The 6,000-nt window shown below is 35.8% G+C and overlaps 1 protein-coding gene across 9 annotated transcripts in view; it reads right to left on the reverse strand.

Moving 5' to 3' along the window:
* Nucleotides 1–5,516, reverse strand: part of LOC110101426 (E3 ubiquitin-protein ligase MBR2) — a 43,173-nt gene extending 37,657 nt beyond the window's left edge. For all 9 annotated transcript variants that reach the window (XM_020829342.2, XM_028700547.1, XM_020829324.2 and 6 more), the window contains exon 1: nucleotides 5,291–5,516. The gene's annotated coding sequence lies outside the window, so the exon portion shown is untranslated. The remainder of the gene's footprint in view (nucleotides 1–5,290) is intronic.
* Between the last annotated feature and the right edge of the window lie 484 nt (nucleotides 5,517–6,000).

Raw genomic sequence — 6,000 nt, forward strand, 5'->3', positions numbered from 1 at the left:
AAATCTGATCGGCAGCAGTGTAGCTGACTCCTAGTAAGCTCGGACAGCAGCTATGCATTAACGGAGGTTGTAGACAAGCTCTGGCAGTCTTGGGAATCGCTTGGCAGGAAGTTAATCTTGCTGGGATCATAGGCTACCAAGCAGTAACTGCCCAAAAACAGAGGGCAGCAAGCAATAGGGGCCGGCTAAAGTATGGGGAGACGTCACTTGGCTTTGGTGCTCAGGTTTGGATGGAGGGAAAAAAGGGAGATTAAAATTATCTGAAATTAAATTCAGATTTATGGTCAGCCGGATTCTGAATTCCCAATTATGGGGGAGCTTTTGGAGGGAAAGATATTTAAAATTTGAAATCTAAATGTAATAGGGAAGGGCATTTAATCCTCCTTAATTGGGGGCTTAAATGTTGATTGATTGAGGCAAGGATAAAGGAGAATTAATGGGGGAGAGGGGCCCGGCCATGTAGAGAGGAGAGAGCGATTTTGTGATTAGTATGTGGGCTCCAAGGAAGTTAATGTATTTTTAATCAAATCTGAATTTAATTTCAGATTTGACTCAAATAATAAGAAACTTCCTAATGGGACTTAACTCTCTTAGGAAGGAGTTTTGAAATTCAAAATAAATTGATTGCCAACAGGGATTCCCTCCTAAATCATATAGAGATAATTTAGGAAAGTATTTATGACAGAATTTGAATTTCAAAACTCGAATTTGGAGGATTATAGTGGGTGGGCCGGCGGTTGGAACAAGTGGAGGGGGAGAGCAGAGGGCTGGCCGGTGGCCGGACTTGTGGCCGGTGGTTTGGGACGACTAAGGGGGTGGCGGACCAGTGAAAGTTGGCTCGGGTTTGTGAGGGAGGGGAAGGGGATGGGGAGTAGGAGGCCGGCGGATGGGAAGTTTGGGGAGGAGATTCGATGCAAGAAAAAATTAAAAGAAACGAAAGATAAGAGAACCGCGAACCTTGGAATCCATCAAGATTGACGGGTATTGCAAATCACCCTCCTCGGGCTTCTCCTCTCATGAACTCACTAAGAGATCAACATGAACTCACTAAGAGATCAACAAGAACATAAAATTTTCATTATCAATAATTCATCCTCAATACAATAAAGCTAGCCTATAAGTAGGCCTCATGAAAAGAAAAATAACAAAGACTAAAATGCCCTTCGGGCTACAACACCACTTGATCACTCCTAATGGTAAAATGGGAAAAACATTAATAACTAGTACATAAGACATAAAAATAAATAAAATAATATAAACTCTAGATCGCAGCCGTTGATCTTCTGATGTCCTCATCAGAAATATTCCTTTGAGAGGCTTTAGGTCAAGTTGATTCAATGTATGTAAGAAAAAATAGCTGGATTGAAATGGAGACTATTTTTATGTTTAGAAATGTAATAAGAAGTGTTTCACATGGAGGGTGTTAAAGTTCACAACACGAGACGGCATTTCGTTGATGAGATATGTTACAATAAAAACAACTTCACCCAAAAAATGCATCTGAATATGAGAAGATAGCATAAGGGATCTGGAAAATTCCAATAGGTGTCGTTTTTTCCTTCCCAAAATTTCATTTTTTGAGATGTTATTAGCACAAAAACTTCGATTCACAATCCCTTATTCAAAAATTGCGTGGGTAGTATTCTCTACTATTGTTGGTTATGAAGAAACATCTTGTTGTAAATCTAAATTTTTTCCCAACTTCTGCTCTTCTTTCATCAAAAAATATTTATATAAATTTGGTGTGTTTATCAATAAAGATGGCAAACCACTTAGATCTTGTAATGCTATTGATTCTAGAAGGTCCTTAAATATGGCTGTATCAGCAAAAAGGAAAGGTCATTTTGTAAGGTTAATTTAGATAGTTATTGCAAAAATACTTAGATGGTTGATAAATCTCTTACTGGAAAGATATTGGCTTGTCATTGAATAATAAGGAAAATAATTTTTTCAAGAGAAAAGAAATTTGGATGGCCTAACCAATAATGTCACAACAAGGGCGGAATAATATTTATTACTGCTAAAAGAGAGCCAAATAATTATTGTTTGTGCTTTTCTTTAAGGATTATCAACTCTCAGAAAAAAGTTATCGACACACATGCTAGCTTTGTCATCTTCCCCAAATCTAAGTGTTGGAATCCACAAAAATTTGGAAAAAAAATATAATGACACAATTAAGATCTCTTATAAATTTGCTTATGAACATCAAATTGCAATTTAAATTTAGAACAAAAAGAACAAATTTAAGGGTTCGATTATTTGAAATAATGACTTATCCTATATAAATCATTTTTGAGAGTGACCCATAAGCAATTCAGAATTCAGACAATAAGATTGTCATTCCATGAGCCATATTTATGCAATATATAAGCATCACCAGTCATGTAATATGATGCACTTAATTTCACAACTCATGTAGTTGAAATTTCGAACTTAATATTTAAGGAGCTTACATCATACCTTCTTGTACTGGGTAACAAATATTGCTAAACTTGTAAATTGCTAAGAACTTTTTTCTATGAGTCCCAATTCGTCCTTGTAAATGGACCTGGCTCGATGCAGGTTTGAGTTTCATAGTGATTGCAATGTTGCCATAATTGCCTTTGCCGAGAGTGTTTGATGGCTTCCAATCGGCAAATTTTCCATGAATTATTCAACAAGTCTCCATAGTTTGTCCAAATTTTTTATAATACTCGAACCATAGTCTTTCTTCTCTTTGTAAATTGCATTTACTAAATTAGGATCCTCTGGCAATTAGGGTAGGGCATTCAGCGATTGGGGTGATGTTTTGAGATCCAAATATCACATTTTTCTTACTTTCTTCATTTTGAGATCCAAACATCACCTTTTTCTTACTTTCTTCTCCATTTAGAGGCTAGGCAATGGAGTATTGTTAAGTATTCTTCATCAAACTTTATCAAAATCTTTATTGAGGTTGAGTAAAAATTAAAAATCCAGTATTTTTCAATAACTTTTTTGCATTATAGGTTGCCCTTAGGAAATTTTAACTTTAGTTTTTCAAGAATATAAAGTTATTGCTCATTTCTTTTCAGAATATTAAAGTATTCTATCACACATAAATCACATTGCATTAAAACATGGAGTGTTCTCTTGATCTAAAAAATCAATGATGTATTGTCTTTGTCGAAGTATGCTTCCTTCGTTATATCCCATATCTCTTTAGCAGTCTTATAGCAGATAAATTTTTCACCAATTTCATTAGTCATAGAACCAATCAACCATAACATTACCATGCTGTTTTCTAATTTTCAAACATAAATCTTGGATCAGCTGTATGTGGAGGAATAGCTTTACCGGCTCCAATGAGGTAATCTTCCTTCCCCATTCCACATACAAACATCATAATAGATTGAGACCATTAAGTGTAATTTTGTTTGTTGAGTTTATACCCAATGATTAGGAGGATGGAGCATTTGATTCCACTTAAGTTATTGGTGATGAATGCTCAGGATTGCACGTAATTTCTATGGTGGAACTATTATTTTCATTATTATTATCGTATTTTTTCATCGTCGTAGCTCACTAGACTAATGGTCCGTTTGGGCAGCTTTTTCAATGCTTTGCTTTCCAGACAAATATCACACTTTTATTTGGCTATAACTTGAATATTGTTTTTCAAAAAATTTCATGGTAATAAGTTTTCTACAATCAGATTTAATAAAGTATCGTCCTTGTATGGAAGCTATTGTCCAGCTTTGTAAGTAGGGAAAAAGTCTAAAATATCCACAATAATTTTTTAAAAAAATGCATTTTTCATCTAAGTTCTAAAACTAGTTTTACATATAGTTGTAGGCACACCAAAATGGATCATAGGTCGAAACCAAATAGTGTATGGAAGGAAAACTAGACTCAAAAGCAAGATTCACAAGCGCCACAAAGAAGCAAGCATGGAAATGAGACTTGTGCACAATAATTCAGCCATAGAACACGTGAAGACTCGGCAAGCACAGAGAGGGACTTGCAAGGTCAAAGCAAGTTGGGCGAATAATATGCAAAGGCATGTAAGAAAAATGTTAGAAGATGTGCAGGAGAAAAAGGAAAAAACATGAAGGAGATGCATGGACACAAAAGGAGGGTGCAAGAAGTAGACGCACGAACGCAAAAATTGGATGCATGAAGGCAAAGTATAGACAGAAGTAGACAATTTGCAACTTTTTGGCAATAAGAAAGCGCTGGAAGGAGACTAGTGGGAGTGTGAAGCTTATAAATGATGGAGAGGTTTTATGTTTGTAGGGGTTCTAATCCACAGATATGTCAGGCAAAGACAATATAGCATTAGCCCAACCACGATGTTGAAGATAATGCATAAAGATGAGGCACCGAAGCAAGACATGCAAATGAGGGCATATTGAACCTTCATCTCGATGGAGGGATAGGGATTAAAAATCGATGCTCTAATACCATGTTATTATTAGAAAAAAAAAATTTAAAGTTCACTAGCCTTTTTTGTTCATTGAAGCTATATTTATAAATAGAAGATAGAGTCCTCCTATAGCCCAGCATTTGATTACAATTAAAGGATAAAAAAATAAGGAAAAACTATAAACAAATAAAAGAAAGGGATTTGAACCAGTTGTTCAAAAAATCCTCTTTGTTGAAAAGATAAATTGTCCATAAATAAGGAGATATTTTCTTCTTCTTCTTCTTCATTCATGGAAGGGGCTGGGCAATTATCCACATCGTGATATTTGAATCCAGATCTTTTTTATAATTTATTTATGTTGACAGATTGTGCAATTTATTTTTCCTGTGAATAAATGAGTTATTCTTTGACGCCAAAGTCAGCCAGGCAGCTCACTCTTCTATCTTTGTTGATTTATTCTTCATCGAAGCTATATGTCGCTCAATTTCCTCTACTTCGTTTACTTCTTCCTTTGTCTCCAACTTCTTGCACCGAAGATCAAGATCGCCCAGGTGCCCGCCTCCCCTTGGTCGTTTTCCTCTTTGTCCGGCTTGGACAATACAGTTCCACGTCTTAAACTTTCACCATAGAAGGATTCAACTAATTACTTCTTTCAACGAGGAACATGTCAAACCATTTGACTTTATATCAAAAATCCTCATACATTAAACTTCACATTCCAGTACCTGGAAATGCAATCCTGGCCACCGATCTGACAAACGCTATTAGGATAACAGTTTGCACCAATTAAACACAGGAAAAAAGTATAAATATAACAAAATACATGAAATCGATATCAAGCGGTTCCCAGTTTTCACGATCCCACTATCGATTCACCGTGCAAATTAGAGTAACGCAGCGACATACCTCAGGACCTTTGGTAAGTGAACAAGCAGATATCAAGCCTCGGACTCCTTTCCACGGAAACCGTCTGTTCGAGATTTCGTCCCTTTAAATCCGAGGAGTTGCTCGGAAAAGAAAAGACGGGGAAGCACGGCGGCGGCTACAACAGAGGGCCGATCGGTTTCGGTGGAGAGAGAGAATTAGTCTTCACCTTTACCCTCTTGGGAATTATATGTTACAAGTAAAGCCGGAGAAACGAAAGTGACTTGCAATTTGCAACTAATATATATATATATATATATATTTATTGTAATCATTATAGAATAAAATATATCATTTTATTAGCAATTCTTAATATCATATATTATTAGTGATGTGTCACAAAAAATCAGCTTTAATTAAGCACGAATTTTGAGGCATAACCAAGTTAATAACTTACAAAATTAAATACAGGATCATTTAAACTCCAATTCCAACAAACTTATGATCAAATTGCATGTCTCAATGAGACAAAATTGGTTCAATCCGAGTTCAAGTGGGCTCAAATCAAGAGATCAAAAACATATTTGAAAGCTTTAGTGCATTAATTAGATGACCAAATGACATCCAAATATAGCATGCTTATAGTCAAATCGAGCGACTCGACTAGACAAATCCAACGAGCCAAAAATTGATTAATTCTGATATCATTAAGGTACTTAAATGTTGCACAAACACGCCATGATCAAGAGAGT

The sequence above is a fragment of the Dendrobium catenatum genome, unplaced genomic scaffold (genome assembly GCF_001605985.2).
Source record: "Dendrobium catenatum unplaced genomic scaffold, ASM160598v2 fragScaff_scaffold_1553, whole genome shotgun sequence".
Classification (NCBI taxonomy): Eukaryota; Viridiplantae; Streptophyta; class Magnoliopsida; order Asparagales; family Orchidaceae; genus Dendrobium; species Dendrobium catenatum.